Genomic DNA, 21,889 nt, shown 5'->3' on the forward strand with positions numbered 1-21,889 from the left:
ACGCCATGTTATGTTACATAGGATATAAATACCATGTCTTGAACAAAGGACTGGGAGGAACAACATATTACAGATTGGGTCGTTGTTCTCCAGATATTCTGCAGATATCTGTAAATTGAAGCTGTAACCTTTGGATAAAATAAACCTTTATAATCAAAGTACCGTGTCAGCAGATCTTCTTATCATCACAGCATAATTAGCAGCATATTTTCAGACACAACAATGTCATTACAGTGAATAATGGTGTCATCATAAAGGTCACCTGTTGGGTGGAGTATACATTGGGTCTGGTCAGACAAGCACATCATTAGATAATTAGGCAAACTGGAAAACACCCTATAATCAAATGTTCACCATGATGGGATGTCACTACTAGCCTACTTTTGAGATTTATAAGGGCTGTGATTCTAACTTCATTAAACCCATTAAAAATAAATGAATACATCTAAGAAATTAATCAACAACGACTTCCCATTTCTTATTAAAATATGTCAAACAGTTAAACCAGCAAATGAGATCAAACATATTTATTTGACCTTTATCCAGGTAGCATACTCTCTGGAAGTCTGTGGGAATCACAACCACTAATTCCATGGCGTTTTTTTAGCTCTCTGATTCTCATATTGTGCTGGCAGTCGGGCACAACGAACATCTCTCCAGTTTCACGCAGCCTGGCACCAAGACTGAACTTGACTTTCTTCGACGGTCACGGTAAATTGCACTTTTGGGTCTCGGTACACTCTTCGAGTCGCTGTCGCGGTAAATCATCGCACTTTTGGGTCTCTGTACCTGAAGTGGAATCCTCTTCGTTGAGGTGTTAAAATATGCCATTGGATTGCTCATAGAAACGCGCCGAATCATTTTTGCATATTGCAAATGGTTTAGAATTGGAAAATAATGAATGATTTGGAATGCTGTGTCTGACTACTTACTGTTGCTAAGGTGATAATCGTTCGAGTCCTATTGTTGCGCTTTCGGTACATGTCCAACAATAACATAGCCACACAGTTGAACAAATCTAATGTTTCATGATCAACTGATAGTAGGTTTAGTTATATTGACTTGGAAATACCTGGTATATTATGGTAAGAAGGTAGGCTTATTTTTTAATGGACTTGCGACAGCAGTCCCACTTTAAATACTATACAACTTATTTCTGACTTTTGAACGTGATTGGCTCAGCAGTCACAATTTAAACAGGCTATAGTCAGTGGTGTAGTGCTGATTTTTAGGTGAGGGAGCGCAACAGTTTTTGTTTTTATATGACGTCATCTGTTCCCAATCAAAGTTTGAACCGACCAGTGGGTTTGAGCCCCACCTGTTTAGCTAAAAAAACAAAAAGAAAATATCATAAGTTGAATGCACCAATTTGTAAGTCACTCTGGATAAGAGCGTCTGCTAAATGACGTAAATGTAAATGTTTAGATGTGCAGTAAGTACAGGCTAGCCACATTAAATCAAATAAGGAGGTGGATCTTTCAGCATGTCTAGTAAAGAAATGCAGTATTGCTATTACTATTTTTGTTGATGATGGTTCTTTTTTTATTATGATCAATATTGACCTGAGCCATAGAGAGTCTCTGTGTATGACTGCTGTAGACTGTTCTAGGTTTTTCTTTTATGCCACATCACCTTGAGTACATCCCCAGTAGCTGCAGCTATCACAAGCTCAGCCCATCCATCGTAAGGCCAGATCATCAAGGTGACAGTAGTTCCAGGGACGATGTTGTAGTGTCTGAGGGTATATGATTTTGCTGACGTTTGCAAAAAGTGTGTTAGAGGAACTTGGCTCTGTTTGCGGAAACATCTGGAAAGCATTACTACACAGACTTCTTGGAATAGAGGATATGGGGAGATATGTGGAAAGCCAGGGATTGGTTTATTAAAATCACGCCATGTTATGTTACATAGGATATAAATACCATGTCTTGAACAAAGGACTGGGAGGAACAACATATTACAGATTGGGTCGTTGTTCTCCAGATATTCTGCAGATATCTGTAAATTGAAGCTGTAACCCTTGGATAAAATAAACCTTTATAATCAAAGTACAGTGTCAGCGGATCTTCTTATCATCACAGCATAATTAGCAGCATATTTTCAGACACAACAATGTCATTACAGTGAATAGTGGTGTCATCATAAAGGTCACCTGTTGGGTGGAGTATACATTGGGTCTGGTCAGACAAGCACATCATTAGATAATTAGGCAAACTGGAAAACACCCTATAATCAAATGTTCACCATGATGGGATGTCACTACTAGCCTACTTTTGAGATTTATAAGGGCTGTGATTCTAACTTCATTAAACCCATTAAAAATAAATGAATACATCTAAGAAATTAATCAACAACGACTTCCCATTTCTTATTAAAATATGTCAACAGTTAAACCAGCAAATGAGATCAAACATATTTATTTTACCTTTATCCAGGTAGCATACTCTCTGGAAGTCTGTGGGAATCCCAACCACTAATTCCATGGCGTTTTTTAGCTCTCTGATTCTCATATTGTGCTGGCAGTCGGGCACAACGAACATCTCTCCCGTTTCACGCAGCCTGCCACCAAGACTGAACTTGACTTTCTTCGACGGTCACGGTAAATTGCACTTTTGGGTCTCGGTACACTCTTCGAGTCGCTGTCGCGGTAAATCATCGCACTTTTGGGTCTCTGTACCTGAAGTGGAATCCTCTTCGTTGAGGTGTTAAAATATGCCATTGGATTGCTCATAGAAACGCGCCGAATCATTTTTGCATATTGCAAATGGTTTAGAATTGGAAAATAATGAATGATTTGGAATGCTGTGTCTGACTACTTACTGTTGCTAAGGTGATAATCGTTCGAGTCCTATTGTTGCGCTTTCGGTACATGTCCAACAATAACATAGCCACACAGTTGAACAAATCTAATGTTTCATGATCAACTGATAGTAGGTTTAGTTATATTGACTTGGAAATACCTGGTATATTATGGTAAGAAGGTAGGCTTATTTTTTAATGGACTTGCGACAGCAGTCCCACTTTAAATACTATACAACTTATTTCTGACTTTTGAACGTGATTGGCTCAGCAGTCACAATTTAAACAGGCTATAGTCTGTGGTGTAGTGCTGATTTTTAGGTGAGGGAGCGCAACAGTTTTTGTTTTTATATGACGTCATCTGTTCCCAATCAAAGTTTGAACCGACCAGTGGTTTTGAGCCCCACCTGTTTAGCTAAAAAAACTAAAAGAAAATAAATATATATATATATATATATATATATATATATATATATATATATATATATATGCATGTTATTTTGGCATTAATATGTGTCACATATCAGTTTGCAAACAATGTAAAAAAAGTAATCATATTGAGTTAATAAAGCTGAATAAAAACAAACATGGTCTCTTTTTTGCTTTCTTGAGTAAGGCAGCTCCAAAATGCAGGGGTTTCAGCCCAGCTCAGTGCTGCAGCTACCGACTGGAACGAGTTGCAAACAACACTCAAACTGGACAGTTTTATCTCCATCTCTTCATTCAAAGACACAATCATGGACACTCTTACTGACACTTGTGGCTGCTTCGCGTGATGTATTGTTGTCTCTACCTTCTTGCCCTATATGCTGTTGTCTGTGCCCAATAATGTTTGTACCATGTTTTGTGCTGCTACCATGTTGTGCTGCTGCCATGTTGTGTTGCTACCGTGTTGTTGTCATGTGTTGCTACCATGCTGTGTTGTCATGTGTTGCTGCCATGTTGTGTTGTTGTCTTAGGTCTCTCTTTATGTAGTTTTGTGGTGTCTCGTCGTGATGTGTGTTTTGTCCTATAGTTTTATTTTTAATCCCCCGTCTCCGCAGCATTTTGGTTGGCCGTCATTGTAAATAAGAATTTGTTCCTAACTGACTTGCCTAGTTAAATAAAGGTTAAATGATGTTTTTTTGTTTTTTATTCTGTGGTGGTGGGGCAGTCAGGGGAAAATACAGAGCGTAGGGGTTGGTAATGTTCTCTAGTTGCTCCGTGATTGGCTCAGTGTTCTGTCACTCATGGGGACACTATGTCACCGCAAAATCTACAGGGAGAGCTAGAAAGTTCAAGCCCCTTTGGGTACTGCCATAGATTTACAGTAGCAGTGCCCATCCAAGAAGGCTCAAGGTCATTGGCCACAGATAAAATGACGTCAAATCACGTGTTATCTACCGTAGCTTTGATTGGACTGATCATGTCAACATCATACTTCTTAGCTAGCAAGCTAGACAAGCAGTCATCATCATGAATCACGTTGACAATCTACTGGTAAATCCTTTTCAATCCTTGTCATATGAAGAGAAATTTGAGATAAAACGTCTCGGTGCTCATCGGCCATGGACATAAACATTACACAAAAAGTCAGAAATCGCAAATTCAACAAAGAGTGGTTCGGAAGGAAGCAGTGGCTAACTGCAAGCGTCTCAAAACAATCACTATTTTGCTTCCCCTGCCTGCTATACGGTGGAGAGGGTGTGTGGTCCAAGTCTGGGTTTAAGGATTTAAAACATGTCTGAAAGGGTCTCAAAACATGTGAATTGTGCATCACATATAGACAATGCTGTTAAACTGGGATTACTGGGGAAATCAAACATTTTGGCTCAGCTAGACACCGCATATAGACGAGCCATCGACCTTCACAACCAACAGACGGAGGAGAATAGGTACATGCTTGCCAGAATTATAGCATGCATTAAATTGTGTGGCAATTGTGAGACAGCACTGCAGGAAAAGCAGCCAACAACTGTTCTGACTTGGTGGTGCACATGTAGCCTATAGCCTGTGTGATGTCACGAGAGGCTGTGTCCTGGAGGGACGTTACATCCCCCTGAGGTGGCTGCAAACCCAGACAGCTATGGCTCCATCTGCTGGTATGGTCGGGAACTCCACCCCTATATGGCCAATCTTCCCACGCAGCTGAAACCAATCAGGGGCTGATGAGCTGAAGGTTTGTTGAAGGGAAGAGACACGGTCTCCAAGCTGGGCTCTCTGGAGGACAAGAGTGCTGCACGTCCACTTCCATGAGGAATATAAGGATTTGGAGATACTTACCTTTGGGAAATACTCACCTTTGGATATATGCACCTGTGGAAATACGTGTGGGACATTTGGAAGGACGTTTTGCTGGGTTGGCCACTAGCTGCAACGTGGAATACAGTAAGACTGGGGAAAAGTTATTTGAGCGAGGGAGAGTTATGATTTTGGATGTGGAAGAGACATCCCTGAACTGTTAACCCTTAAAGAGCCACCAGAGAACAGAATTGTGTTATACTTTCGTTAGTTTCCCAAGACCTTTAATAAAATCCTTGTTTTGTTTGAACCTTGTCTCCTTGCACTACTTGAGCAATCCCGCTGAAAGCTGTGTAGCCTCTCGTGACATCACAGATGGTGGAGAATACGGGCACGCTCAAGCGTTAATAGTGCATGTCAGAGGAGGATACCGAAGGTTTGATCACCCAGTTTTCCAAGTTGGCCGTAGGCTCCCCGCCGACTGAAATGGAGGACATATTGAAAGCCCTTGTTGCTGGCCAGCAAGCCCAGATGCAAGCAAACGTGGCTCTCTTGGAGGAGCAAAAGAAAGCCAACCTTCTGAAGGCAGAGGAATTGCAGTTGCAGAGACAGAGGGTGGTCCAAAATACCCGCCCAATAAAGGCAAGTGACTTTATATCTAAGATGGGAGCTACCGATGACATTGAGGCATACCTGCATGCATTTGAGGCCACGGCCACTAGGGAAGCCTGGCCCAAGCAACAGTGGGTTGGTCTGTTAGCCCCCTTTCTAACCGGGGGAAGCGCTGAATGCTGTCCGGGACCTGGGCCCTGACCAGGTTACTGACTATGATGCCCTGAAGTCTGAGATCCTCAGCAGATATGGACTCACAAAATTTGGTATGGCCCAGCGCTTTCACAGTTGGACCTTCCAACCAGACCAACCTCCTCGGGCGCAGATGCATGAACTTGTCCGAATCGCAAGGAAATGGCTGGATCCGCAGAGGACTACAGCAGCGGCGGTGGTGGAGGCCGTTGTGGTGGATCGTTACCTACGCGCCCTGCCTTATGAGGCAAAACGGTTCATCAGTCAACAGGCCTTGACCACGGCTGATCTGACCGTGGAAGCTGTGGAAAAGTACCAGGCCACAGCGGAGATGCTGAATGCTTCCCGAAAAGACCCCAGGAGGGCGGCCCCACCACAAATGGGAAGAACCCGTCCAAAGGACCCCAAGGTCTCGAACCCAGCCACGTCAGGACTTATCCCGGCTCCAGGGGGAGCCAGAAACCAGGCGGGTCCAAGAAGAGTACACCAGGAGGGGGAAACTCGACAGTGTTACCGGTGTGGGGAGATGGGACATATCTCCTGGCAGTGTGGGAAACCAGCCGATGAACCTATGCCCACTGCGGAGTCCTCCAGCTCAGCACCCACACACCGTTTTGCCTCGCTCTTGGGAGTCGTGGATGGCGGCCCAGATCGACCCCCCCACCTGCCCGGTAACTGTGAATCACCATGATGTGGAGGCCTTACTGGATTCTGGTAGCCGGGCCACCCTGGTGCGTAAGGATTTGGTGGGCCCAACGTGTCTGACCCCGGGGAAAGTCCTCCCAGTTTCCTGTGTCCATGGGGACACCAGAGAATACCCCATTACTGAACTTACAATGACCAGCACACGGGGAACCATACACACGACGGCGGGGGTGGTTGATTCCCTCCCCGTCCCTGTCCTAATTGGACGAGACTGCCCAGCCTTTTACCCACTCTGGAGAGAGTCTCAGGAGAGGATAACCCGAGTACCTCGGAAACGGAGAGGCAAGACTCATCCTGGGAAGGCTCCGGTGCAATCCTCCGAGTTACTCACTCCCGCCCGGGCTCTGATAGGGATGGCAGGTGCCCAGACCGACACAGAGACGGAGCTACAGAATCTGGACAAAGAACTGTCTGGTCTGAAGGGGACCGCTGAGAGGTATCGTTGGTTAAAGCAACAGTTAGACATGAAGACAGAAGAGTTAGATATCCTCCAGGCTAAACTCCAACAGAGCTCCTTCCCTAAGCAACAGGAGGAGCTGGAGAGGCTGCGCAGGACCATCGAGGAGTGTGAGGAGACCCTGCGCAGGAGTAAGGAGGTCCAGAAGAAGGCAGAGGAGAAGTACAAGGTGTTGGAGAACAAGATGAAGAATGCGGAGGCAGAGAGAGAGAAGGAACTGAAAGCTGCTCAACAGAAGCTAAACTCTGCTAAAACCAAGGCTGATGCGTTCAGTAAGAAACTCAAGGAGAGACAACAGGAGGCTGAGTCCCTGGTCCTAGAGTTGGAGGAGTTGAAGAGAGAGCAGTCTGGCAAGCACCACGGCAATGCGGACGCCCTCTCCCGGCGTGATGCCTTCTTCGCTGCCTTTACCCCGACGAGGACGTCGGTCCCGAGGAGGGGGATGTGTGATGTCACGAGAGGCTGTGTCCTGGAGGGACGTTACATCCCCCTGAGGTGGCTGCAAACCCAGACAGCTATGGCTCCATCTGCTGGTATGGTCGGGAACTCCACCCCTATATGGCCAATCTTCCCACGCAGCTGAAACCAATCAGGGGCTGATGAGCTGAAGGTTTGTTGAAGGGAAGAGACACGGTCTCCAAGCTGGGCTCTCTGGAGGACAAGAGTGCTGCACGTCCACTTCCATGAGGAATATAAGGATTTGGAGATACTTACCTTTGGGAAATACTCACCTTTGGATATATGCACCTGTGGAAATACGTGTGGGACATTTGGAAGGACGTTTTGCTGGGTTGGCCACTAGCTGCAACGTGGAATACAGTAAGACTGGGGAAAAGTTATTTGAGCGAGGGAGAGTTATGATTTTGGATGTGGAAGAGACATCCCTGAACTGTTAACCCTTAAAGAGCCACCAGAGAACAGAATTGTGTTATACTTTCGTTAGTTTCCCAAGACCTTTAATAAAATCCTTGTTTTGTTTGAACCTTGTCTCCTTGCACTACTTGAGCAATCCCGCTGAAAGCTGTGTAGCCTCTCGTGACATCACACCTGTTTTAGAGAAATGTCATCATCGAATATTATAAGATCTTTCATTGTCTGCTCATGTGCCCACGTTATTTATCCTATGGTTCAGACTTGGTGTACTGGCAGAATACTGTAAGAACGGCCCATGTTCTGAATTATGTCGCTGTCCATTTCAAAAGTGCTGAACAAATAGGCGGCGTATAGGCTACATCCGTCTCAGCTCGCTACATCCGTCTCAGCTCGCTACATCCGTCTCAGCTCGCTACATCCGTCTCAGCTCGCTACATCCGTCTCAGCTCGCTACATCCGTCTCAGCTCACTCATGTCTTAATCCAAATGACGGTTTGTCTCTTAACAACTTATCATTATTTATGCCATAGTTTGTACGTTTGTATAGGTCTATGTCATTAGTAAGCTATTCATTATTTTAGGCAACGTTAGAATTATGCATTTAATTGTTTTGCTTACTTTGTGTGTTATAATTAGCTCAGGTGCTTTTCTCCACGAGGAGGGGATACTATAATGTAATGTTGTTGAGTCTGTAAGTTACAGACCCAACAACATTATATTATAGTATCCCCTCCTTGTAACCATGGTTACCAGTGACAGTCTCTTCCCATTCAAATATTTTTGTTCAACAAAGAGTTTAGTAATAGTCCCATGTACAGTGCCTTCCAAAAGTATTCATCCCCCTTGGCATTTTTCCTATTTTGTTGCATTACAACCTGTAATTTAAATGGATTTTTATTTGGATTTCATGTAATGGACATACATAAAATTGTCCAAATTGGTAAAGTCAAATGAAAAAAATAACTTGTTTAAAAAAATTATAACAAATAAATAACGGAAAAGTGGTGCGTGCATATGTATTCACCCACTTTGCTATGAACCCCCTAAATAAGATCTGGTGCAACCAACTACCTTCAGAAGTCACATAATTAGTTAAATAAAGTCCACCTGTGTGCTATCTAAGTGTCACATGATCTGTCACATGATCTCAGTATATATACACCTGTTCTGAAAGGCCCCAGAGTCTGCAACACCACTAAGCAAGGGGCACGACCGAGCAAGCGTCACCATGAAGACCAAGGAGCTCTCCAAACAGGTCAGGGACAAAGGTGTGGAGAAGTACAGATCAGGGTTGGGTTATAAAAAACTATCAGAAAATTTTAACATCCCACGGAGCACCATTAAATCCATTTTTTTTAAATGGAAAGAATATGGCACCACAACAAACCTGCCAAAAGAGGGCCGCCCACCAAAACTCACGGACCAGGCAAGGAGGGCATTAATCAGAGAGGCAACAAAGAGACCAAAGATAACCCTGAAGGAGCTGCAAAGCTCCACAGCGGAGATTGGAGTATCTGTCCATATGACCACTTTAAGCCGTACACTCCACATAGCTGGGCTTTGCGGAAGAGTGGCCAGAAAAAAGCCATTGCTTAAAGAATAAAATAAGCAAACATGTTTGGTGTTCGCCAAAAGGCATGTGTGAGACTCCCCAAACATATGGAAGAAGGTACTCTGGTCAGATGAGACTAAAATTTTGCTTTTTGTCCATCAAGGAAAACGCTATGTCTGGCGCAAACCCAACACCTCTCATCACCCCGTGAACACCATCCCCACAGTGAAGCATGGTGGTTGCAGCATTCCTCCTACAACTGGAGTTATACTTATCAAACATCAGCCCGGCTCCATCAGAGCGGGAGAAGGTGTCCGCCCTCGTCTCCTGCCTCTCGGGGAAAGCCCTGGAGTGGGCCAACGCGGTCTGTAGTGAAGGAGGAGCCGCGTTGGACAACTACGGGGAGTTCGCTCGCCTCTTTCGGGCCGTCTTTGATCACCCGCCCGAAGGTAGAGAGTCAGGCGAGTGGCTCTTCCACCTGAGGCAGGGGACGAGGACCGCGCAGGACTTCACCCTGGAGTTGCGGACTCTAGCGGCTGGGTCCGGGTGGAATGAGCGGGCCCTCATCGACCACTTCCGGTGCCACCTACGAGAGGCTGTCTGAAGTGAAGGGAGCTAGCCTGTCGGGACACCACATTGTCGTTCAATCAACTGGTGGACATGGCCATCCGGTTGGACAACCTGCTGGCTTCTAGAGGACATCCTGGAAGGGACCATTCAACCCCCCCAACCCGGATCCCGAGATGATGGAGCTGGGTGGAGCGGTGATCCGGTAGAGCGGAGGACGACAGCCTCAGTGTCACTCTTGTGGCACGAGAGGACATTCTCCTGCACGCTGTCATCTGCGTTCTTTTGGGTCTGGAGGCGGCAGGCAGGGCACTCTCACGTCACCCCAGGTATCAAACACCCACACTCGTTCAGAGCCCTCTACTGCAACCTACACATCCAATTTCCTGATTACACGGTAGTTCCCCAGTGTAAGGCACTGGTCGATTCAGGCGCAGCTGGGAAATTTATGGACAGGGCATTTGCACATAGGTATTACATTGGTTCCCCTATCCATTCCACACCACATCAGAGCACTTGACAGTTGACCATTAGGGTCCGGGTTTGTTAGGGAAGTTACAGCACCAGTCACTATGGTTACGCACAAGACCCATAGAGAGCAAGTCACCTTTTTTGTATTGAGTCTCCTGATTTCCCTGTTGTGTTAGGTCTTCTCTGGTTAGCACTACACAACCCCACCTTTTCATGGCCGCAGAGGGTTCTAACGGGGTGGTCGCGAGAATGTCAGGGTTGGTGTCGAGGTGTTTCCGTTGGTGCAACCACGGTGGAAAGTCCAGACACTACCTCCACCGTGCGCATTCCCCCCGAATACCTCGATTTGGCGCACGTGTTTTCTAAAACAAATTACCACCCCATCGTGCGGGGGATTGCGTGATAAACCTCCGGGAAGACGCTGTGCCTCCCAGGAGTCATGGCGATGGACATCTCCGAGTCCCTGCGCCAGGGCTGTGGGAGGTTCCTCCGCCCCCTCTGGACATCGAGGGGGCACCGGCGTACTCTGTTCGTTCCATCCTGGATCCGAGGCGTCGGGCCTTCAGTACCTCGTGGAGTGGAAGGGGTATGGTCCGGAGGAGCGGTGCTGGATATCCTAGATCCCTCCCTATTGCGGGATTTCCACCGTCGCCATCCGGCTCGCCCTGTCCCTGAGGCCGGTGTCGGCGCGCTGCTGAAGCTGCGCATCAAGGGGGGGGGAGTACAGTCACGACTTCCTCCGAAGCTGCCACCTCTCCTTGTACGGGCAGGCTTCGGCGTTCATCGTCACCGGCCTTCTAGCCACTGCCGCTCCTCATCTCATCCCATTTGTTTTGTCTTGTTTATTACACACACCTGGTTCATATCCCCTCATTAGTACCTGTATAAGTGTTCCCTCTTTGTGTGTGATTGTTTATTGTGGAGGATAGTGAAGCTGGGTGGAGCTCTGTGTATTTTGTATCGCCGGGATATTTCCCCGTGTGCCTTGTATTTTCCAGTGCACCTGTTTTGCGCTCTGGATAATTTTTTATGCATTACTGCGTAACTCTGTATTTGCAGAATAAAGCCTGTTATTCTGTGATTTACCCTCCTGCGCCTGACTCCTTCGACATCACCTCATCACATCTGGGGCCTTTCAGAACAGCTGAACAAGTATTTGATACACTGCCGATTTTGCAGGTTTTCCTACTTACAAAGCATGTAGAGGTCTGTAATTTTCATAGGTACACTTCAACTGTGAGAGACGGAATCTAAAACAAAAATCCATAAAAATCACATTGTATGATTTTTAAGTAATTCATTTGCATTTTATTGCATGACATAAGTATTTGATCACCTACCAACCAGTAAGAATTCCGGCTCTCACAGACCTGTTAGTTTTTCTTTAAGAAGCCCTCCTGTTCTCCACTCATTACCTGTATTAACTGCACCTGTTTGAACTTGTTACCTGTATAAAAGACACCTGTCCACACACTCAATCAAACAGACTCCAACCTCTCCACAATGGCCAAGACCAGAGAGCTGTGTAAGGACATCAGGGATAAAATTGTAGACCTGCACAAGGCTGGGATGGCCTACAGGACAATAGGCAAGCAGCTTGGTGAGAAGGCAACAACTGTTGGCGCAATTATTAGAAAATGGAAGAGGTTCAAGATGACGGTCAATCACCCTCGGTCTGGGGCTCCATGCAAGATCTCACCTCGTGGGGCATCAATAATCATCAATCCCGTTTCTTTTATTTATTCCACTTCACCAATTTGGACTATTTTGTGTATGTCCGTTACCTAAAATAGGAAAAAACGCCAAGGGGGATGAATACTTTTGCAAGGCACTGTATCTGTATCCATTCATCATCAATAGTGTCTCCCATGTCTTCCTCACATTTTTGTTAAACGTTTTGTGTCATCGGGAAAAGCCTCTATCAACCCTTGATACAGTTTGGAAATCAACTTCAGAGATTTGTCAGACTGCCTTAAAATAGTTTAAATCTTTGCAGCGCTGGAACAGGTTTACTAGTCTCGGTTGTGGTGCCTTTCCTTCCCTCCATGTTGACAGCAGTGTAGACGGGTAAAGGTTCTGTCCCTCTGATACTGCCTCCTGCTGGTCAGACAGGGTACTGGTGTTTCTCTACCAAACGTCCTCTTGCGGTGTGATTAGTACAGTGTGTATTGTAAAGTATCAGTGTACAGTAGGCTACTGTAGCTTCCCATGCATGCAGTGCTCGATGACCAGACCCCACGTCTATGAGTGACACCAGATGACCCTCCGTCTCTTTCTCTGCCATCTATCTGGTCTCTGTAGTACTCCAGGCTCTCAGGGGTGAAGGCACTGAGGAAACTCTTGGTGATCTCCCCCTCCATAGCCGAGATGGACTCATCCATATCACGCAGTGACCAATGTGCTTCCTGATACAGCACGGCTAAAGCCTTGTTGAACAGGAATTTGTTATGATGTCACATGACAAGGGGTCTCAGTAGTAGTATATGTAGAAGGTAAAGACAGGCTACAGTACCGTAGAGAGTACAGAGTAAAAATAGCATTGAGACACTTTCAGAGTAAGACTGAGCTCAAAAGGAAATTTATAGTGACAAAATTATTATTATTATATATTATTTTGGTTTGTTTGTTAATTCATTCATTTTTCTTATAATATACTGCAAATGTAAATGCAATGGAGATGAATGCCCTGCTCACCATGTGGATGTGATGGATGATTTGAAGGAGTCAGACGCAGGAGGGTAAATCACAGAATACAGAGTTTATTCCGGAAAACAGAGTTACGCAGTATAGCGTCAAACAGTCCAGTGCGCAAAACAGGCGCACTGGAGCAAATACAGGCACACGGGGAAAATATACCCCGGCAATACAAAATACACGTAGCTCAACCGAGCTATTCTCTCCTCACATAGAACAATCACCCACAAGGACAAGGGGGCAGAGGGAACACTTATACAAGTACTAATGAGGGGATATGAACAAGGTGTGTGTAAATGACAAGACAAAACAAATGGAATGATGATATGAGATGCGGCAGTGGCTAGAAGGCCGGTGACGACGAACGCCGAAGCCTGCCCGAACAAGGAGAGGAGGCAGCTTCGGAGGAAGTCGTGACAGTGGAGCCTGACAGAGTAAAAATACCATTGAGACACTTTCAAAGTAAGTCTGAGTTCATGGGTTGCAGGTAGCTTAGTGGTTAAGAGTGTTGTGCCAGTAACCGAAAGGTCGCTGGTTCTAATCCCCGAGCCGACTAGGTGAAAAATGTGCCCTTGAGCAAGGCACATAACCCTGATTGCTCCTGTAAGTCGCTCTGGATAAGAGCGACTGTAAATGTAAAATAAAGACATTCATAGTGACAAAATTATTGTTATTAAATATTTTTTGGGTTTGTTTGTTAATTCATTCATTTTTCTTATAGTATACTGCAGATTTAAATGCAATGGAGATGAATGCCCTGCTCACCACGTGGAGCCTGACACACCGGTGATGTGGCTCACATCATCCAGTAGTCCCAGTCTCTGCCACACAGGCCAGTCACTGCTCAGGTCCTGCCCCTGAGCCAACCACAGCTATAACAGGAACCTGGGGAAGAAAGAAACACCATCTCTGTTTGGATCTTCCATCTGTCAGTCACCCCGTTTTAACACATTCTGATGAGACATGTTTCATAATGACACTGGACGACATTTGCGCACCACAGAAGAAATTAACATTTTTCCCCACAACAATGTGTTTCATGAGACTGGAAAAATACATATTTGGTCAGCATTCAGTCTCCATTTGTGCTGAAATTTGTGTTGTAATTATGGATGATTAGAAGCAATTAGTGCAGTGTGTAAATTAGTGCATAAAAATCCTCACCATGTACCTTGTCAGGGTCAGGATGAGAACTGAGGCCCAACCCCACTAGAATCTTTCTCTTCTTCAGGAATTATTTTTCCTCCGGATGGATGTTGAAATCAAGACACACCTCAAATTCATCGCCTGGGCTGTGATTTACAGGGGCCATACAACACGCACGCACGAACGCACACACACATGCACGCGCACACACACATATACACACACACACACAACTAGAAACAAAAATTCAGCCGCATAAATGTACCTAGAACTAAGTTTCTAACACATTAATAACATATAGATATACCATGTGTTTGTATACTTCTGAATGAAATACTGATGGTTTGTTTGGTCAAAGGAAAGCACTTTACCAGTCCTCTGCTCTCAAATGTAGCTTCACCGTGTCTTGTGAAAGGGGAGTATCCATGTAAGTCACATGGGCTTTACAAACACCCTTCATTAATAATCTTTCCTTGGCACTTTATACAAACACTAGAAGGTGGCAAAGACTAAAATGTGGTCTACTGTACTTCTCCCACAGGTAAAGATACTTCGTAGTCATTACTGGCTGGAAATTGCTGGAGTGGAATAGCAGATAAGCCTGTTACATTTGCATATTTTACCTCACCCAATTTATCCTGGGGATGCAAAAAATATGATAGTGAAATCTTGAAAAGTCATATAGAACTTGGATGAAGATGGGGTAGATATTGGTCACGTAAAGGATCAGTGAACCGCACCGTGACGCCAAGCTCTGTCTCCAGGTCTCTGTTGATGTATTAGTGCAGGGTTTTGGACAGGTTGCATGTTTCCTCAGGAGCAAGAATCCTCTTCTTGAAAGGCCCCACACAGTTTCAGAACCACATTCTGCTCCACTAGAACAATAACAACATAGATTGGTTGCTCAATTCAGTGCCCTTTGAATGTACTGTAGACCGATCTGATTCTGCTTTAACTGAACAGCCCTGCTTTAGACTAACTCGCCTATGAGCCGGCTCTCTCTCTCTGCGCCAGCAAATTCAAGCCTATCTTTTGACTGATAGATATTTCCACTTCTTAAATCTTGCAAACACTTTCAAACCTGTTTTCTGGGTCAAGTAAACACCAAACAATGTTCAAAAGGCACCAGGAGAAATAAACAGAGATGAAACAGCAGATAATACTTTGAATTACACTCACTGGCAATGGTCATCAGCTTTTCTACATTCACATCCACAGCAGAGAATAGCGCGGCCTAGGACAACATATACTACAATAATCAGTCAACAGAATAGCATTCTGTTTGTGGTTGTGAAGTAATTGTCTTAATTACACTACCGGTCAAATGTTTTAGAAAACCTACTAATTCAAGGTTTTTTCTTAATTTTTTACTATTTTTGACATTGTAGAATAATAGTGAAGACATCAAAACTATGAAATAACACATATGGAATCATGTAGTAACCAAAAAAGTGTTAAACAAATCAAAATATATTTTATATTTGAGATTCTTCAAATAGCCACCCTTTTCCTTGATGACAGCTTTGCGTACTCTTGGCATTCTCTCAACCAGCTTCATGAGGTAGTCAACTGGAATGCATTTCAATTAACAGGTGTGCCATCTTAAAAGTTAATTTGTGGAATTTCTTTCCTTCTTACTGCGTTGAGCCAATCAGTTGTGTTGTGACAAGGTGTATGTGTGTGTGGGGGGGGGGGGGGGGTTCACAGAAGATAGCCCTATTTGGTAAAAGTCCATATTATGGCAAGAACAGCTCAAATAAGTAAAAAGAAGGGACAGTCCATCATTACTTTAAGACATGAAGGTCTGTCAATAAGGAACATTTCAAGAACTTTGAAAGTTTCTTCAAGTGCAGTCGCTAAAACCATCAAGCACTATGATGAAACTGGCTCTCATGAGGACCGCCACTGGAATGGAAGACCCAGAGTTACCTCTGCTGCAGAGGATACATTTATTAGAGTTATCAGCCTCAGAAATTGTAGCCCAAATAAATGCTTCAAGTAACAGACACATCTCATCATCAACTGTTCAGAGGAGACTGTGTGAATCAGGCCTTCATGGTCGAATTGCTGCAAAGAAACCACTACTAAAGGACACCAATAAGAAGAAGAGACTTGCTTCGAACAAGAAACACCAGCAATGAACATTAGACCGGTGGAAATGTGTCCTTTGGTCTGGAGTGCAAATTTGAGATTTTTGGTTCCAACCGCCTTGTCTTTGTGAGACGCGGTGTTGGTGAACACTGTTTCCCATGCTTGTTCAATGAACCATAAAAACATAATGAACATGCACCTGTGGAACGGTCGTTCAGACACTAACAGCTTACAGACGGTAGGCAATTAAGGTCACAATTATGAAAACTTAGGACACTAAAAACAGGCCTTTCTACTGACTCTGAAAAACACCAAAAGAAAGATGCCCAGGGTCCCTGCTCATCTGCGTGAAGGTGCCTTAGGCATGCTGCAAGGAGGCATGAGGACTGCAGATGTGGCCAGGGCAATAAATTGCAATGTCCGTACTGTGAGACGCCTAAGACAGCGCTACAGGGAGACAGGACGGACAGCTGATCGTCCTCGCAGTGGCAGACCACGTGTAACAACACCTGCACAGGATCGGTACATCTGAACATCACACCTGCGGGACAGGTACAGAATGGCAACAACAACTGTCCGAGTTACACCAGGAACGCACAATCCCTCCATCAGTGCTCAGACTGTCCGCAATAGGCTGAGAGAGGCTGGACTGAGGGCTTGTAGGTCTGTTGTAAGGCAGGTCCTCACCAGATATCACCGGCAACAACATCGCCTATGGACACTGTCGCTGGACCAGACAGGACTAGCAAAAAGTGCTCTTCACTGACGAGTTGTGGTTTTGTCTCACCAGGGGTGATGGTTGAATTCGCTTTTATCGTCGAAGGAATGAGCGTTACACCGAGGCTTGTACTCTGGAGCGGGATCGATTTAGAGGAGGAGGGTCCGTCATGGTCTGGGGCGGTGTGTCACAGCATCATCGGACTGAGCTTGTTGTCATTGCAGGCAATCTCAACGCTGTGCGTTACAGGGAAGACATCCTCCTCCCTCATGTGGTACCCTTCCTGCAGGCTCATCCTGACATGACCCTCCAGCATGACAATGCCACCAGCCATTCTGCTCGTTCTGTGCGTGATTTCCTGCAAGACAGGAATGTCAGTGTTCTGACATGGCCAGCGAAGAGCCCGGATCTCAATCCAATTGAGCACGTCTGGGACCTGTTGGATCGGAGGGTGAGGGCTAGGGCCATTCCCCCCAGAAATGTCCGGGAACTTGCAGGTGCCTTGGTGGAAGAGTGGGGTAACATCTCACAGCAAGAACTGGCAAATCTGGTGCAGTCATGAGGAGGAGATGCACTGCAGTCCTTAATGCAGCTGGTGGCCACACCAGATACTGACTGTTACTTTTGATTTTGACCCCCCCTTTTTTTCAGGGACACATTATTCTATTTCTGTTAGTCACATGTCTGTGGAACTTGTTCAGTTTATGTCTCAGTTGTTGAATCTTGTTATGTTCATACAAATATTTACACATGTTAAGTTTGCTGAAAATAAATGCAGTTGACAGTGAGAGGATGTTTCTTTTTTTGCTGAGTTTATTTTCATATGCACAACGTGATTGCACGAGAAAGGTTGGAATGTCTGACTGAAATACGGGACAAATCAACCTTTTTTTCTAAATTAGTGGTGTTCGAATTTGTTGATAAAATGAGGACAAAGGGCCAAAGGCCCAAAATGCGGGATTGTCCCGCAATAATCTGGGACATGTGGTCACCCTAGGCCAAACCCCAATTATCCCAGCCAATCTTGACTAGCCAAGAAGGATCCTGTCAGCTCAGTGCTTTCTCCTTGGATAAACTAGGCTCATAATTTAACATTTTTATTCATTTTTATGGATACCATTCAAGTTTGTAATTAAGGCACAGGAAAGTTCACATGTTCAAGAAGGCATGTTCAAAATGTCCTTACTGTGAAGTAGGAACTAGCGTCAAACGCCCCCCATCCTGTAACCAGTAACAAATGTGTGGCTACACTGTCATTACACCCTACCTACCTATGTGCAAATGCATCGGTTTAAGGAACACTATGTCACTTCGGGGTATCTCTGCCTAGTGATTGGCCTACTGTATGCGGGGGCTTACCTTGACGTGACTGTGGACCCTGAAGTGGAAACTCTCATTCCACTCTGGAATATTGCTGTTGGGCACAGTCTTAGTACAGTTGGTCCTGGCAGAAGCCGTGGGGAGACCTACAGTAACATAATAGTCTGACTCAGACCCTGCAAAACAAAACAGGACCATTACAAACTGTTTTGTGAATAGAAACAGATCAGAGTGATGAAATGCTTAAAGGGATAGTTCACGTTTTTTTCTTACCTTGAAATAATTGTCCGCTCTGATAATACATTAAGAAATCTATGAAAAGTAAGCAAAAGGCAAAAACAGTATTACTCACAATAATCCTGAGAGTGGTTGTTTATTGCTTGGAGTATGGTAACATTCAGGCTCTAGTAGGTCTTAACCTCTCTCTATCAGGCAAAGACAATACAGAAATACAAACACATATTCTGGACAAAAGTGCTGATGGTGTACTGAGGAACATCTACAAGTTTGCAGAGTCCAATTTAGTTTGCCGACAATTCGTCAATTTAGTGCAAATGTCGGTAAAAAATGTCTGGGGGAAAGATATGTCGGTTTACCTACCAAAATGGCAACGAAGCGCCAGAAAACCGAAGTTACTACTGAGACTAGCATTAGCTAGCTTTAGCTCAACAACAAGACAGAGGCAGTGGTTAAACGTGTCATCGATACCAGGGCCTTAAAACAGAGAACTGCAGCTCAAAATGGTGGCGCTCGAAGACCAAGACAGGCGCAATAATGTGAGGGTCACAGGGATTGCAGTCACAAGGATTGCTACAACACGGGAGGGAGGTGACGCAATTGCTTTCCTGTAAGAAATGCTACCCAAATGGATTCCCTCACTGGGTGCTACTGCTACTCCGATTCAAATGGAATAGGCCCACAGGATCTACAGCCCCAATGCGTCAGACCATGATATTCAAGGTCCTCAAATACCAAGACCGTAATGCTATTCTGCAAGGGGCTCCTGAAGCTAGAATGAACTCACCCATCCAAGATGCCGGGAGAACCATATGGTTTTATGTGGACTACAGTGCCTTCACAAATCAGCGAAGGAGGGCATTTGCAAATGTCCAGATGGAACTGTATGCGCTGAGCATACCCATTTGTCTGATCTACCCCGCCACCCTGCGACTGACTTTCAAATGCGGCCAGCTCTCCTTAACTTTCGGCAAAAGACGCAGAGGAATGCCGGAGAAGACTGCCCGGTGACTGGTCTACTTGTTCCTGGCCCACAAGGCCAGGGCTTTCCTTTACTGAAACCTGTGTGTCGGGTTAAAAGCGAAAGTGAAATTTCAGTTGGACCTTCTGTGCAAATGACTAATAAAGTGATCTTAATCTTTTCAAGCTGAGTCATGTCTCGAGAAACTAGAATTCCAGATGCAAAACCACTTCCATGTTCTGAAAAAGTAGGTCAAGTTGCAGAATATTTTCTTTACATTTCCACACATCAAATGATCACCTTTATGTATGTGTGCTTGAATTTGACAAATTGACACTTTGATCAGCAGCTTCTCTTGTCAGAATGTTTGTTGTTGATAATAGTTCCTTTTTCATTAATTAATGCAGGGGCGTTTATAGGATTTTTTAAATGGTGGACTTTTCAATATGACCCTACCTGGGATTTGAACTAACAACCTCTGCATTTGGAGTAGACTGATCTTTCTGTAGCACCACACAGTTTGTAGGATTGTCAGAAGTCCCCTACACATTTATAACCTATGATTCATCTCTGCACTTACCAGAAGAGGGCCATTGGTGTTATTTTAGTTGTCAGTTAAGCTGACTGTTCTCTCATCATTCATTTGATTTACTTACAATATTTCACCAATTTTAGGAATATTTTTAATAGTTGTCTAATGTTTGTGGGGCATAAAACTTGGTTTTTATGTTACTCCTAAGATAAATAAAATAGTTATTCTTGAGTGTATTTTTAACAGAGCTCAAATTTACTTCGAAGTGCAAAGTGTAGCAATACAGTGAACTCTGTGATTGACAGACATAGTGGCGTAGCGGAAGATCGGAATGCCCTAAACCAAGAGGTTCCCAGGTGAGTACATGTTGAGTAATAAATACCTTATAAATGAACATGCACAGGGTATTCAATGTATGTCAAACACTGCATGCAGAGTTCAAATTATACCGTGACATTCAGGGGTTCCTATTCTTTTCATGGGACATTTATGAGCCTAATAGTAAAGACATGTCACTTAAGATAAAAGGATAGTTAATTGTGCTGTTCCATATACTGTGTGGGCATATTACTGAACAAAAATATAAATGCAACATTTTCAAAGATTTTACTGAGTTACAGTTCATAGAAGGAAATCAGTCAATTGAAATAAATTCATTAGGCCCTAATCTATGGATTTCACATGCCTGGGCAGGGGCTCAACCATGGGTGGGCCTGGGAGGGCATTGACCCACCCACTTGGGAGCCAGGTCCTCCCACTGGGGAGCCATGCCCAGCCAATGAGAATGAGTTTTTCCCCCAAAAAATACTTTAGTACAGACAAAAATACTCCTCAGCACTCCCCTCCCCTTCCTCAGACGATCCCGCATGTGAAGAAGCCGGATGTGGAGGTCCTGGGCTGGCGTGGTTACACGTGGTCTGGTGTTGTGAGGCCGGTTGGATGTACTGCCAAATTCTCTAAAACGGCATATGGTAGAGATATTAACATTCAATTTTCTGGCAACAGCACTGTTGGACATTCCTGCAGTCAGCAAGCCATTTGTACGCTCCCTCAAAACTTGAGACATCTGTGGAATTGTGTTGTGTGACAAAACTGCACATTTTAGAGTGGCCTGTAATGATCATGTTGTTTAATTAGCTTCTTGATATGTCACACCTGTCAGGTGGATGGATTATCTTGGCAAAGGAGAAATGCTGACTAACATGGATGTAAACAAATTTGTGCTCAAAATTCAAGAGAAATAAGCTTTTTGTACGTATGGAAAATTTTGGGGATCTTTTATTTTAGCTCATGAAAAATGGGACAAACACTTTACAGGTTGCGTTTATATTTTTGTTCAGTATATATTTCCTTGTAGGTAGACCATACAGTGCCTTCGGAAAGTATTCAAACCCTTGACTGTTACAGCCTTATTCTAAAATTGATTAAATTCTTGTTTTTCCTCATCGATCTACACACAAAACCCCATAATAACAAAGCAAAAACAGGTTTTTATGTATTAAAAATAAAAAAAACGGAAATATCACATTTACATAAGTATTCAGACCCTTTACTCAGTACTTAGTTGAAGCACCTTTGGCAGCGATTACAGCCTCAATTCTTCTTGGGTGTGACGCTTCAAGCTTGGCACACCTGTATTTGGGGAGTTTGTCCAATTCTTCTCTGCAGATTCTCTCAAGCTCTGTCAGGTTGGATGGGGAGCGTCGCTGCACAGCTATTTTCAGGTCTCTCCAGAGATGTTC

The 21,889-nt window shown here is 44.5% G+C and overlaps 1 long non-coding RNA gene across 1 annotated transcript; it reads right to left on the reverse strand.

Moving 5' to 3' along the window:
• Positions 1 to 13,527: 13,527 nt before the first annotated feature.
• LOC121578607 lies at positions 13,528 to 15,614 on the reverse strand. The gene is made up of 3 exons (XR_006002790.1): positions 14,307 to 15,614; positions 13,908 to 14,027; positions 13,528 to 13,568 (listed from the first exon to the last, which is right to left on the reverse strand). It is a non-coding gene; the product is annotated as an uncharacterized LOC121578607 (long non-coding RNA).
• Positions 15,615 to 21,889: the final 6,275 nt, after the last annotated feature.

Source organism: Coregonus clupeaformis, chromosome 12 (genome assembly GCF_020615455.1).
Source record: "Coregonus clupeaformis isolate EN_2021a chromosome 12, ASM2061545v1, whole genome shotgun sequence".
NCBI lineage: Eukaryota > Metazoa > Chordata > Actinopteri > Salmoniformes > Salmonidae > Coregonus > Coregonus clupeaformis.